General features: G+C 43.9%; 1 protein-coding gene across 5 annotated transcripts in view; it reads left to right on the top strand.

Annotated features, from left to right (window-relative positions):
• The window catches only part of Tango4 (transport and golgi organization 4), a 320,102-nt gene that overhangs the window by 257,279 nt on the left and 47,011 nt on the right, over positions 1 to 15,812 (top strand). The window lies entirely within an intron of this gene.

Here is a 15,812-nt window from a genome sequence, read left to right as displayed (position 1 = left end):
AGTTGTGTGTGAAGTTGTTTGTCTCTACCACATACCAAGAACCTGTGTTGGTTGTCATGAATGTACTGTAATTACGTAGGTTGTTATGTAGACTGTATCGATGTTTCGTGAACTGTATTGGTGCTGTGTAGATTGTATTGTTGTAATGTAGGCTGTAATGGCGTTAGGTATAGAGTGTATTTGTCAACTGTATTGAGGTTATGTAGACTGTAGTTATACATCAGTTTTGTAGGAGGTCTTTGAGGTTGGAGTGTTGGTATGTGGACTACAGTGATGATTTATGGGATCTACATCTGTTTTGTAGCTTTATTGCTTTTTTTGAGTATATGACTTGATGGTTGTGTGAGTACATGACATGATGGTTGTGTGAGTACATGACATGATGGTTGTGTGAGTACATGACATGATGGTTGTGTGAGTACATGGCATGATGGTTGTGTGAGTACATGACATGATGGTTGTGTGAGTACATGACATGATGGTTGTGTGAGTAAGTTGTAGTTTTTCTGAATCTTATTAATAACTCAAGGAGTCGATTTCGAGACTGAAACTTCTTGAACAGTTAAGCTAAAGTGTTTCATGAGCAACTTAAAAGCTCTTTTCCTTGGAGCTCCCTCCCTCTCTCTCTATATATATACCCTGGGAAAATTCTCAGCTAACTTTTTATACGACCGGAGGACTCAGAGCTGTCTCTCTTTGCCCTGGGAGAACGCAGACCTGCTATCTGTACCCCTGAGAGAACTGTGAGTTATCCCTCTTTATACCTTGGCAGAATTCAAAGCTTTCTCTCAATATATATTAACCATAGAAGAATTCAGAGTTCTGGGAGAACACAGAGCTATCCCCTCCATAGCGTGGCAGATCTCAGGGTTGTGCTACCCAGCATGTGGATGGCGACTGATGTAGTACTGCTGGGCGCGTGGCAGGAGAGACTTGTGCAGTGTCGGGTGGTTTTCAGCTGTGGGTCGGCCTGGACGCCGTCACTTCCCGCGGACCAGCGGAAAGTCAAGGTTAGGTAGTGTGGGTGCTGCTGGGGGGGTAGGGGGGTGGAGCTGGCTGGCTGGTGCTGCTGCTGGAGGGAGGGAGGAGGTGAGGGGGAGGGTAAAGGGTAAAATAGAGAAGGCAGGAGATGTGTGACTTGTTGATGACAGAGACAGATGAAGCCAGTATTAGGGAAGAGATGTTTGTGGAGCCGCTGTCTTTACCCACAGTTAACTTCTACCGCTTCCGACAGCTGACCCTGACGTTAAGTCATCATCTGAAGATATGGCGTTTAGTTTGGTTTGACCTGTGTGGCTTATCGAGTATATGTGATGAATATAAGGCATTGAGACCCCTTAAACCCCCTCTAGTGCTGTTGAGTTACGTCGAGACAAAACTTGCCAATATTCTAAGTTTATGAGAGACACGAGTGGCTATAAGTGTTGCAAAGTTATGTGCGTCAGATCCCTACACTGCTGTGAGGCTGAGACAGATTATTGTCGTGCCGTCACTCCACTAGGGTCACTCCACTAGGGTCACTCCACTAGAAAAACTTGTCATAAGTTTCCAGCATAAGAAAGGGTTATATGGAAAGTTGACAACAGTCGCGTGGTTGGTCTGGTCTCATAGGACGTAACCTTGATTAGACACTCCCCTAACATCCTCTCTGTCACACACACACACACACACACACCTGTCATTTCTTCGTCACTCACTCCCCTCCACGCCACTCCGTCGCTCAACACAGACACCCAGTCCTGTAACGCGTATGTCCTCTCCCGTTATTCATTTGTCACTCGTACCTACTGCTCACACAGCGGTCACTCCGTCACTCATACCTATCATTCACTCATTCATATGCCTGACTTGCTACTCTAGTGACGTAAGAGGTTTTGATTCATCAAAAGGAAACGATAATCAGTGATTGATCATTTGCCATATTTTTGTTATTCGTAAACAAGTAGATCATGAAAGAGTACCTGACAGACGGCATTCCTTTTCGAAGTGAGTTGTAGTCTTGTTATCCCTCCTGTTGCCTCTACAAACACATCAATATCTTGTATTCGTGAAGGAAGTTCCTTTGTGTATCTTGGTCTCTGTTAAAGTTTAGGTCTTGGTATATCTGGCAAACCTTTCATTACTACCTTGATATCCAGACGTCCTTTAAAAGGTGTGGTTTGGCATTAGGCTCTTTTTGTCAAACATCCTTTATCTAATGTCATTTTTTCTCTCTCTCATCCCTGGTATCTCCTCTTTTGATTCCATTTTTCTTGTACGTATAAAGTGTTTGATGGTCCCTCTGGAGTGCCTTAGCTCTGTTCTTGTCTCCTATTTTCTTTCCTGGATAAGATCATGAACTAACACTTATCACCATACACATATGTGGCTTGTAACTATCTACATCATAGTCTTCCTACAGATGTGACGTCGACTCTTTTCTACAAATAACGTCTTTGTACCACATCTAAGTTTGACCTTTCAGGCATTGCTTAGTGGTACAAGATTAACCTTTAAACATGCAGTGTTGCAAACATTCAAACAATAATTCGCAAATAAGAAATCAATTTGTCTCCCTCCTCGAGATCTGTCTCATTACACCCTTTTTCCTTTGCGATTAACGTTTTTGATTTTGTACTGATTACAATATTATTTCTTCAGATCATACACTAGAAATATTTATTCTCTGTCAGCGGTTCACCCTTACATGCGTTACTGATCCTGTATATGTCTAATGCTCTCTGTTTCTCCTTATTTCTTTCTCATCAAGATCCAATCTGAGGCTCTGCACAGTATAAACGACCAAGTCTTTGCTCTGAGCCTTGCCTTACATGATATCCTGACATTAATAGCTCTCTCCTCCCTTCTGTGCCTCCAGCTACATCATCAGGGCCTTAGTAAGGCTTCATATCCTCTCTCGCCCTTGTTCTGAATCCAGACACCGTCTGCACTCACCACCACTTGGGGGGCCTATCTGTCCAGTGTTGTATGTGTCCCTCGTACCACCTCAAGATCCTCCTCCTTCTGTTCGTTTATTCATCTCGCCTCCTGCAAGTGGAACTTCCCACTACGTCTCATGAACCCTGGATCATGTTGACGTGGATGCTATACATAGGATAACATTATCGTATTCCACATGCAAAAGCCGTTTCAGATGGAAGGAAATGCATGGTCAGTAACGTCATGATACACATGATTTCTTCGTCTCTGACGTGTCCTACGGTCGTAAAGGTCTTCCTCTGTATCTTTGTAATTGGAAAAAACGAGGAAAACAAACGAGCGAAAGACTGGTGCTTGGACAGACGAGCATGTACAGACAGACAGACAAACAGACTTTAAGACAGATAAAGAAGATGTATAGTTACCTGATCACACACACACACACACACACACACACACACACACACATACACACACACACATACATACACACACACACACATACACACACACACACACACACACACACACACACACACACACACACACACACACACACACATATACATACATCCACACACACACACACACACACACACACACACACACACACACACACACACACACACGAAGCAATAGTTTCACCTTTGTTTTGAACTTTTCTTCCTACGTTGGAAGGGAACATGTAATACACAGACCAAGTGTACATCCACAGACTCGTGACTGTGGTAGTACTGGTCTGTGGTAGTACTGGTCTGTGGTAGTACTGGTCTGTGGTAGTACTGGTCTGTGGTAGTACTGGTCTGTGGTAGTGCTGGTCTGTGGTAGTGCTGGTCTGTGGTAGTGCTGGTCTGTGGTAGTGCTGGTCTGTGGTAGTACCGGTCTGTGGCAGTACTGGTCTGTGGCAGTACTGGTCTGTGGTAGTACTGGTCTGTGGTAGTACTGGTCTGTGGCAGTACTGGTCTGTGGTAGTACTGGTCTGTGGTAGTGCTGGTCTGTGGTAGTGCTGGTCTGTGGTAGTACCGGTCTGTGGCAGTACTGGTCTGTGGCAGTACTGGTCTGTGGTAGTACTGGTCTGTGGTAGTATGAGCTTGAGCCACTAGCGGGGCGGGTTAACCCCGTTGACCTTTGACCCTCCCGGTGTCGTTCCGGTCCGGCTCGCGACATTTGTTGACCTTGGACGACCAGCAACAGAGCCTGACCTTCTCCAGGTACCCCACCCTTCCTGATCTACATCCTACTCCCTCCCTCTACTCCCTCCCTCTACTCCCTCCCTCTACTCCTTCTCTTTGGTCTTTCTATCTGTATTTCACCGTCTTGACCCCCCCCCCCCCTTCCTTCCTTCCTCATACCTACTTCGCTGTCTAATTATGTACAAACCTTGACCTGTGTGTTATTTCCCCTGCTTCCATTAGCCAACATTTCCCCTCGTTCACAAAAGTGGCTCAGTTGATTCCTTCTTTCTGTGTAATTTTCTTGCGTTCGTCGGTGATTATTTTCTTTCATTTGGGATCTCTGATTCCCTTGAATCCATGAGGCAACTCCTCTAAATTCTCTCTCTCTCTCTCTCTCTCTCTCTCTCTCTCTCTCTCTCTCTCTCTCTCTCTCTCTCTCTCTCTCTCTCTCTCTCTCACAGTTTATGGGACTCGTGCAGCTACGACGCCGGACTCCCACATGGCCTGACTGTTCTTCACTAAACTGTACTCCTTTCCGTCCACCGAGGATGACGCAACCTTACCATAGGTGACCTTATGCACGATGTAAACACATGCAGCCCGAGGTCTGTACCATATATATATATATATATATATATATATATATATATATATATATATATATATATATATATATATATATTATCCCTGGGAATAGGGGATTAAGAATACTTCCCACGCGTTCCCTGCGTGTCGTAGAAGGCGACTAAAAGGGGAGGGAGCGGGGGGCTGGAAATCCTCCCCTCTCGTTTTTTTTTTTTTTATTTTCCTAAAGAAGGAACAGAGAAGGGGGCCAGGTGAGGATATTCCAAAAAAGACCCAGTCCTCTGTTCTTAACGCTACCTCGCTAACGCGGGAAATGGCAAATAGTTTAAAAAGAAAGATATATATATATATATATATATATATATATATATATATATATATATATATATATATATATATATATATTCCTGCCATCCTGTTTAATGATGCAGACATGTACCTCTGTCTGTTCCCTAACATTACCACCCTCACAGTACTGTAGCCTCTCCCTCCACGTCGTTTCAAGAGATCCGGCACTCCTCCGCCACACCCCCTTACCCCACCAAGATCCGCCACCCTACCTGGTCTTCCAGGTGATCTCACCTGGTGTTGGGGAGGAGGGGGGGGGGGCTACCGTGTGTGTGTGTGTGTGTGTGTGTGTGTGTGTGTGGAACGCCAGATCACATTGTACTCTCTCTACGCTCAGAGCTATGCCCTGCATTCACCTTCTTCTACCATATTAAAGAATCACTTTTATAGCATTACATTGTGCCTGTTATAGAAATCGGGGTGTATAGAAGCTGTTATAGAACTCGTAGTTTGATACGAGGTATTTGACGTGGACACAAGAGCTGAAGTGAATGTGGGCAGCGTGTTGCTGAATGTTGGTCAATATCTTCCGAGACATGCTTAAACTAGAAGTTGCCTCATGTCTTACATACATGAACCCAACACAACTAACTGTGAGCTATCGACCGTGTTATTGTGTTACTAAATAACTTTATTTAGATATAGATAAAGATTGTCCAGTTGCTGTACACTTGTACTGTAATGATACGATATCTAGTTGTGGGTCAGAGGATGTTCATATGTGCTGGGAAGTATTGTACACATCGTCACGTCTGAATGTGTGGAGAGTCGGAGTGTTTGTGGGTTGTATATAACCTGGTGGTATACAGAGCCAGAGTGCATGGTCTTCGAATTGAACTCTTCGAGGAGGTGTTAAGTATTCTTCTGTTGGTGGACATAATTTAACCATGACGGACTTAATGACCCTGACAGTTGTTAGGTGTGAAGCACGAACAACCAATCACCTAACCTGACTGACGAATTTCATCATTTTCTTTCTTTAGCATTTACTTCACTTTGGCCCTTCGTGGGTTTTTTTTATTATTCAAATACCATTTTAAGTCTAACTAATCTCTAATGTTTGCCCAGACAATCATAATATAAATCTGTCTGTAGTTTAATTCTGTTCTGGCCGTACGTGCTTATGATTCCATTGTTTACATAGATCGGAAGCCCAGATATTATTATCATTTTTCTTAACTCTAGATATCCCTACATTTACTTGTCTGTTTGAAAATTGAATCCAAAGACGAGACATCATTGTCATGTGTCCACGACACCTAGTCGTTAGCCTACATACAGCCATTATTAACCCTTGACTAAAACACTTTCTGGGAATCTCGAACTTGAACGTAAAAATAAGACCATCGACACACACTCACGTAGAAAGGCAATTGAGCAACTCTTAAAAATAACCGTAAGAGAATCCACCAATGTTGCCGTAATTTTTCCGGTGTGGGAGACTCACAAGGGCCGCACATCTCCCACTACCGGACGCCAGCCACAGCTGGAGGAAATGTCCTGTGCAGCAGAAGTTGCCTCAGGATCCGTGTGTTGAGGGCTGTCCCGGCTGGGGAGATGTCCTCATTTGGGACAGCAAGTAGCCTTCGTAGCATTTCCTGATGAGACCTAATGAGTACGGACTTTCTCCCCCCACCCCCATCTCTCTCTCTCTCTCTCTCTCTCTCTCTCTCTCTCTCTCTCTCTCTCTCTCTCTCTCTCTCTCTCTCCTAACTGTTTTGTCAACATAGCTCTGCAAGCATCGCATGTGGTTATCGTACTGGGTGGCACTGACCAACTAGTTTCATTACTGTTATTATTACGTCACTAACACGTCTTCGGTGCACAGGAAACACGTCATCCACGCGTCATCATTACATCACAAGTCTCAGTCCCTTCATTTGATCACCTGATCATCATATAAGGACACATACAGTTTGCTATCATTTTTCTTTTCACCAGACAACCCAGTCGTGGGCCAGTCAGGCCTCCTGGTGTCTTCTCTCTCACGTAAACTCATGTAAACTCATGTCATCACATTATCATTATAACATGATACGTCTGGACACGTCGTCATTACTTCTCCACCACATCTTCAGTACATCATCAAACAGGTATCAACATTCTTTAGTGCGTCATCATTGCGTCAGAGTCACGCATCATCGTTTCGTCACAGACACGTCACTGGTCTCACATCCTCTGGTATCAACAGCAGTTCTCGCTTGACTCTGATAAAAGATCCAGGGGTCGTATTCATGATACACTCGTAAGAAGTATACTAGTAATTGTTTCACTACAGAACAGGACAAAAGTCTTTCTTTCAATGTATAAAACAGGACGTAGGGTCCGTCTCAGATCTCAGTGACATTTTTTATGATAATAGGGAAGGAATTACGAGTAATGAACATATTCATGATGCTATATACATCCATTACGAGAATGGTAATTAATGTAGTACTTCAGCTGTCGCCTCTCCTCACCTACCCCATTTTGTAATGTTTATTATTTGGGGTTGCCAGGATGGAGTGGAGAATATAGTCATGCCCAATATTTTTCATGTTATTGCATGGTTGAAGTGTTGTATTCTGAAACATAAGCGTGGGAAATGAGCGAGATTTAGGTGTAAAGAAAATTAAGTTCTTGCTAAACTGAACAAGGATAGAAACTGGTTCAAAAGCACATTGAATTAGGACAAGAGAAGATATGCCACCCTCACCATTCGCTTCCACTTTCAGAGATGCTTCACATGTGCGAATTAGATACTGGAAATATGCTCAGCGTGAGAAAAAGATCGAATCTTATAGTAAAGAAGGAAGGGAAAGCGAGTTGGAGTATGTAGAGTGGGATCATCTGGGTAAGTGTGAACCGTGGAAGAGATTGAACAACGAGGATCGTTGACAGAGCAAAGAGATAAGGCGGTAGATCATAACCCCGAGGGCCTCCACTGCTGGTGGGATAACCGAAATGGAGCAGTTAGAAAGGAAGCTGTGTACTGGAGAACACACAATGTGAAGATGAGGACGAAGCTTATTTAGAGAGCGGAGACTTGTGCCAAAGTCTCCAAAGTGTGTTTGATATGTCGAGAGTTGCGACAAAATGTTTGCCAAAATCCCCGAGAGAAGAGGACCAGAAGTGAGTCTAACAGAAGTGAACATCACCGGTAGGATTTGCTCCGCGAAATTCGTATTAATGATCCGAAAGAAGGAAATGGGATTCTAATAGCTTAAGATTGTCGGATTTTCGGAGTTTCAAAAACTTTAGAGACATCAGGAGTGTGTGTGATGAAGAGAGAGAAGGCGTGCTCCCAGAAGTAAAGGAAAGTTCAGGTTTCAAGACTGAGACGACATAGGATAGGGGGATCAAGATTCGTCGGTAGAGTGGACGTAGCCGTTCCAGGCTAGATCATTTCCAGACTACGAGGAAGGCAGTCTGGAGGCTTCCAGGCGGCGGAGGAGTCCCCGTCTCGAGGAAAGCTGCTCAAGGATAACCACTGAGCTCGCTCAGAACGCCAGGCTGGGCGTCTCGGGGGAAGGATAGGCAATGGTCTGGCAGTCAGGTGGTCTGATGACCTTACGGTGGTAGGAACAGTGTTTATATAGTGGAAGGTTCAGAAGTAATGATTAAGCGTTCAAGATAGTATATATATATATATATATATATATATATATATATATAGAGAGAGAGAGAGAGAGAGAGAGAGAGAGAGAGAGAGAGAGAGTCTAGACTGCACAGCGATCATCCTCAGTGGAGCCCAGCCAATCTGCATAATGGATATCATAAGCACCTGGACGTGGAGAGAGCAGAGCTTCGTGACAAAGTGTTCAAGTAATCGAAGAGTTGCACATAGCTGGAGGAAGGTGGGGTCTGGATGGGGAGGGGAGGTTGGTGCACTTGATGTTTAAAACATGGCTGTGGAAGGTAAAGAAATTTTGAACCAGACGGTTTCAAAGCTGGGAGATTCAAGATCTCCCAGCGATCAGTGAGTGTTTTATAGCACCTCTGTGAGAACACACACCGCCGTTCGAAAGGAAATGAAGATAGAAATCATAGAGATCTGAAAGTGTAGGCGAGACGGAGACTCGGACAGTTGGATATCAGAAAGGAGCAGAGCAGAGAAGGGAAGGAAGACGAAAGATGGTTCTCAACAGAGAGAGAACGTTAGGCTTGAGTGTAACGAGTGTTGCAGAAGCGGACAGAGAAAGAGCCACGTCCAGCATCAGTGTTAGGAGAGGTGAAGGTCATCACACACACGAGGTCCCCCGGAACCAGCCAGCGTTCCTCGACCGGTAACACTATTCCAACTCGACTTCGGAGGAACATTGCTTGAATGCTGTGCAAGCTGTCTCTGTGGCGTAGATTTGGGGGGGGAGGGAAGATGTAAGAGTAAAGAATCGTATGAGTTACATGTTATTGAGTATGACATGTGAGGGAGGGAGTGTGAGTGTGGAAGACTGTATGCCAGCAATTCATTTGCTTGGGATGAGAAAGAGCCATACATGATTATAGAGTCGAAGTCTTAGTGACCTAACCAAGAGGAACGATTGCTGTGGGACAACATATTCTCTCTACCGATGATCGTAAACCAGACTTTTCATATGACTTTGTGATGAAATAAGGTCGACTATTCCTGATGTTATTGTGGAATAGTCGAACTTTGAGGTCACTCTGAGGTCAACTTGAGATATAGTATCCATGAACCAACCACATTAGATGAACGACATCTTTCCCAACCACTCGTTAAGAAAACTCCTCGTTCCCTGAGTGGTCTACAGGTCACAGTTCTCGGTCACAGTAACCACAACAATCCGTATATAAACAGTTCATGAAGGTCAGGACTGAGCCGCCACGCCTGTTGATATACCGTTGTCTTCAACAGTCATTTCCAGCCGTTGCCTCCTGGAAGGCCGACTGGCGACCCAGCACAGGAACTGGGATCTCTCTCTCTCTCTCTCTCTCTCTCTCTCTCTCTCTCTCTCTCTCTCTCTCTCTCTCTCTCTCTCTCTCTCAGTAAGGTTCGTGATGCCCTGCTAACTTTATCGTCCCGTTATTCAGGATAGAAAGTTGTTGGTCCACTTGATCGAGTACTGGTGTGGTGGGAGGAATTAACGCTGCTGATCTGTCCGTCACTCGCCAGTCTCGGTACATCTCGTGATGCCAATGTTCATTTGTGTCTCGTGATCAGTCTTGATCGTGTTGACATATGCTATCATTATTTCGTGTCTTTTCATGTCGTATGATTCTCTTGTTCGCTGTATTCCTGGGTATTCCAGTAATTCGTATTCTTGAATATTCAGAGAGTCTTGTTTCTGTAATATTCTGAATCTCAAAAGTGTTCTTGTGGTGTAATTAGTCTTTCAGTTTTCATGTAATGTTCTGTACCCTCCAGTTGTCCTGTAGTATTCAGAACTCCGGTGTTTCTGAAATATTCTGAAGTCTGAGTTATTCTCCTTGTGATTTTCTGAACCAAATATTGACCTCTTAACATTTATTTTCTTCTGCCTCGCCTCCCGATGACCTCTCACCCCCACCGTCCTTCTGTAACCCCCCCCCCCCCACCCACTCTGCTCTGTTCCAGCGACCTTTCCTCTTCTGTTCCATTATCCCGCTCTTCCCTATCCCAGGTGGCCCACTTTTCCATATGCGTCTCACTATAGAAGAGGTTGACAACGTACGTTCATCCTCAGCTTAACACAGGAGAATTTCATTATGTTTATAATACAGAAGGATTTTGTATGTTATACTCAAATTTTTGTTCTGAAAAATCCCGTGAAAGATTAAATGAATTTTCAGAAATTTTTCTTCAAATTAGTTTTGCCTCAGAATGTCAGAGTAGGTCATGTTGATTATGAAGAATAACATCTTGAGGTCGAAAGTTTGTTCACGTCCATTAAGTGCTATAACTTGAGACTGAAATGATCAAATGTCACGTAGAATTTCATTGATTTTTTTTTCACATTATTGTTTGTATGTTGGTTGTAAGCATTTTAGTGTATGTTACATTATTACTTAAAGTCTCTCATCATGTTATGTTCCAGTGTAGAAGCGAAACCACTTTGGCCTGAAAAATGCCTCTTTATTTATTAACTTATTTGTTGTGAAAGAAGAAACTCTTGAAAACCTCAGTATATTTTTATGTTCATGTTGAGTATCAAATATATATATATATATATATATATATATATATATATATATATATATATATATATATATATACACTGTGTGTGTGTGTGTGGGGGGGGGGGGGGGGGGTGAGGTGCATTGCTTGTCACGTAAGCGAACGTCTCTGTGGTTGATTTACCACCCCCGTCCCCACACCGGATCAATCCTCCGTCGCTTCCCCCGCTCCTTCTACTGGCATGAGGTCCCCACTGAACCTCACACCAGACAGCAGGAAGGATGAGTGATTTATGAGGTATGCTGAGAGCGGCCAGTCTGCTCAGACGTTGACGACACTGCTCTGAATGTCACACCAACTTGGCAATGCTGCTGGCCTGACTTTACCACACCATATTTGATGCGACCCAACCTTACATGTATTTGTTTCCCTGGTTGTTTGAGGGATGAAAATAAGTTGTTTATGCAGGAAGCAACACGGTAGCAAACAACCTGTTGCCCCCTGATTGTTGTTGATACAGTTCCGTCGTAAAAACATTTTAGAAGTGCATTAAATAATTAAAATGCATCATGACCTATTTGTCTTCATTATTATCATTATTGATATCATTATTATTCATTTCTTTTTACTTTCATACTTAACCGCTGTTTCCCGTGTTAGCGAAGTAGCGCCAGGAACAGACGAAGAAAGGCCACAGCCGCTCATATCCATTTTCTAGCTGTCATGTAATAATGCACCGAAACCACAGCTCCCTTTCCACATGCAGGCCCCACAGAACTTTCCATGGTTTATATATATCAAAGAAGATGGCCTTGACTGGGACATTTAGTTGCACGTGCCGTCTCAACGAACGCAAATGAAACAATCGATGTATTAAAAGTTAACTGAAGTCTGAAGTGATCTATGTTTCCGGTAGTTTGAGACCTGGTCATGCTGTCAGTGTGTGAGAGAACATCATCAGAAAGTGTATCAGAAACTCATACAAGCTCCTGCACACTACGATGATGCTGTACCGCTACTTGTATTAATGACACACATCTCTGTTACAAAGTCCTTGAAAACCACATCTTATTCGTGCTAAAAATAGCGAACGTGACTGCGATTCACAAGGAAGGGGGTTCCCAGTGACGTCACGAGCCACACACCTATCTCCAGCATGATAATATTATCTATAATAACTTATGTCGAGGCAGATATACTGTTAAAGCACCAAGAACAACACAGTGGACCCTAACTGGCTGATTTCATCGTCACGGAAGAGTTTGATTGTCTCCATCTGAGTGACGGTAGATGTAACGTACCCATTCAGAACCATAGATATTGTTCCGTAAAAAAAGATCATTGATTATCGTTGATGTGAAAGGTCAGCACAAACAAGGTCTTGAGTTACTGAATGCAAACGACCTCTGACCGTTGACCACGAAGGGGATAGGTGAATCGGTTTTGGGAAAAACTTGCTTTTTACATCAAATATTTCAAGTGCCATCATGAGGTAACAGTGTATTATATTTAGTACCATAACCACAGGAGGAGTCGCTTGTGATTTCTGTGAGGTTTTAAAAACGACTCCAACATTATACCAATGACCTGGTGGTCATACCCAACTTGATATTAACAGATATTGATGAGTTTCCTGAGGACGCCAGTGATGTAAACTGGACTGTAGACACAGATCACATTACGAGGCGTTACTTTGAAACTAGAATACATAAGACTGTACAGAGATGATCGTCCCAGGAAGACAGGATACAGTGATGAGAAGATGACAAGACGAATGACTAGAGACGTAAATATTTTAGTAAACGGAAGAAAGTTACGAGAACAGGAAACGTCGAGTGTGTGTGACATTTCTGAGGGTCATGGAATGTACGTGTTTACGATGAGCGAGACTTTTTAGGAAGTCGGTTCGTTAGGGAATGAGAATTTCTCCTAACGTGTTGCACAGTGAGGAATACTTCAGACATTTGATGTGGAGGAAGGAAAGGGGGGGCGGGGGCAAGACTAGGATATAACTCGTGGGGGAAGGGGAGGGGAGGAACGAGGGCAAATCTTGGGGTGCCCCAGGCCAGACGCCGGCCAGACCTGCCCTGCTGGTGTAGGTGTCCCAACCCACAGCCCGGGACATCCCAGACGGGCGTGATCCAACTCAAGCAGTTAAGAGTTATTCCTGGAACTGGATCCTTCATATTCGGGAAACTAGTATGGAAAATAAGTATGGAAACAATGGCAAGTTGACGTGAAATGTTCCTACATGGCATACAGGAACCTGGATGATGAGAGAGAGAGAGAGAGAGGAGAGAGAGAGAGAGAGAGAGAGAGAGAGAGAGAGAGCCACGATTGCCCTAATTAAATGATATAAACCACTTCCAATTTGTTGGTCATTATTCATGTTGTGGAGCGCCTGGCTGTCGCACGTGTAGGAAGCGTGACCTCACCACGGATATCCCCCCCCCCCCCCCCCCCCGCCGTAACCCGGGCTCTCCTGTTATTAAAAGCATAATTCTTGAAGACGTGTGGCGGCTCTTACGACACAGGCGCTACGCCTGGACAACCCGCAGTACGCAACAATGACAGATTTATTTCCATATATATATTTATATAAATATCAAAATATTTGATTAAGAATACTTCCCACGTATTCCCTGCGTGTCGTAGAAGGCGACTAAAAGGGGAGGGAGCGGGTGGCTGGAAATCCTCCCCTCTCGTTTTTTTTCTAATTTTCCAAAAGAAGGAACAGAGGGGGGCCAGGTGAGGATATTCCAAAAAAGGCCCAGTTCTCTGTTCTTAACGCTACCTCGCTAACGCGGGAAATGGCGAATAGTTTAAAAGAAAGAAAAAGAATATATATATATATATATATATATATATATATATATATATATATATATATATATATATATATATATATATATGAGGAGATGTGGAAGGAGAGAATGGAATGTAAGGGTTATATGATAACTCATAAAAATATTTCAGGGGACGTATGTCAGAGGTATCGTAACGAGGTGATTAGACCTTTATGATGGTTCCCCGCGGAGCTGAGCCCCAGCACGGCCGTTGTTGCAACTGAATGGATACAACTTGTTTATGAAAGTCATCGGTTTTGTTGTTGGGTGAGAATGTCATGAGGGACGTCACTTACCCTTAGGGTGTGAGACAATCTGGACAGACGCCATCATTAACCAGATGCATAGTTGAAGAACGTGATCGAAGACCAGTGTAAGCAGATGGTAATGAGGAACAGCGAAGCCAAAACTGACTTTAACTACAACACAGTAGGATGTGAACTGCAGGATGTGAACAGAGGTTGTCCTTGTGCGGAGTTTGTTATCGTAAAAATCGAAATAGTGTTCGGGTGGAGCAGGGTGTTGTTATGTTGTATACGTTGTAAGGAAGGCAAACTATATCTTTTGATTGTCAGGCTTACATTCAAGTATCTGAATAAGGAAATGTTGAAGATGATACTGATAACATACGTTGTACTCACACTTCACACTGTATGACCGCTGTAGCCTCCTTACTTGAGGTACACAGACATACGCGTCACTTGACACGAGGAAACATACAGATATACGGTACAACGGCTGATGACGTCAGTGTGTCTCATCCACGGGATCTGAACTGGAGAGAGGCAAGACTTCAGTACCAGAGGTGGTCACGTCAGGAGCCAGGGACAACACGAGGGAACAGCCATCTCAAACAGGGATGTCATGACCTTCGGGCTCGCCCTTGGACCCACCACCACCACCACCACCAAGGTCCTACACCCAGGGTCACCGAGGGCGACCCTGGGAAGTTCCAAGTGTTAGTATGTAAGTGCTGATGATACCCGGACCTGTGTGTGTGTGTGTGTGAGAGAGAGAGAGAGAGAGAGAGAGAGAGAGAGAGAGAGAGAGAGAGAGGGGGGGGAAGTTGAAGACTGGACCTGATGATGTTTGACAGTAATAATATGCAATATTCTTCATATGTGCTGACGTAGACTGTAAACCGTTCTTCGAAAAACATAGTGATAGAACAACCAGAGGAAATAACTTGAGATTATTTAGACAAGAAACCTATTGAGAAAGACATCAAGAATTATGTTTATAGTTATAGAGTGGTGGATGAAGACGATCCAGCGAATGGGGGAAATAGTAAATGTACACATGTGTGAGTTTAAGAAGTTGTATGATGGTAGAGACTGTTCAAGAGATGGAGTCCGTGGAGCAATGAACTCCCACTCCAATGTAGTACAAGAGATGGGGCCCCACGAGTGTAGAACTCCCTTCACTTACAGTATAAATCTACCATCTCATCAGACATGAGTGAAATTCATCACCATCTTTTTCGACCAGACAGAGTACTAGCCTGTCAACCAACCAGCCAAACAACCAACAAGCCAGTCAGTCAGCCAGGCCCGCATCTTTCGTCCTCATTGCGACTCACTTCGGGACTGGTTGCTTGGTGTGAGGTGGACCCGCTCTGACGTGAGCAGTAATATTCCACTTCCCCAGGACTGACCCGGTGCCTCGTTCTGAGCCAAGCCCACCACAGAACCTGCTCTCACCATCATATTTAATTTCCTTCAAAAAAAAAAATAAACAAAAAAACGCATTGTGAACACAGTGAGGAGGTCTCTCTTGAACGTTCCTTGTGAGTGAACGTACCTGGCAAACGTTTTCTACCATGTTTATCGTAAAATTATTTCGCAA

Source organism: Panulirus ornatus, chromosome 46 (assembly GCF_036320965.1).
Source record: "Panulirus ornatus isolate Po-2019 chromosome 46, ASM3632096v1, whole genome shotgun sequence".
Lineage (NCBI taxonomy): Eukaryota > Metazoa > Arthropoda > Malacostraca > Decapoda > Palinuridae > Panulirus > Panulirus ornatus.
This window is presented reverse-complemented; position numbering and strand designations above follow the sequence as displayed.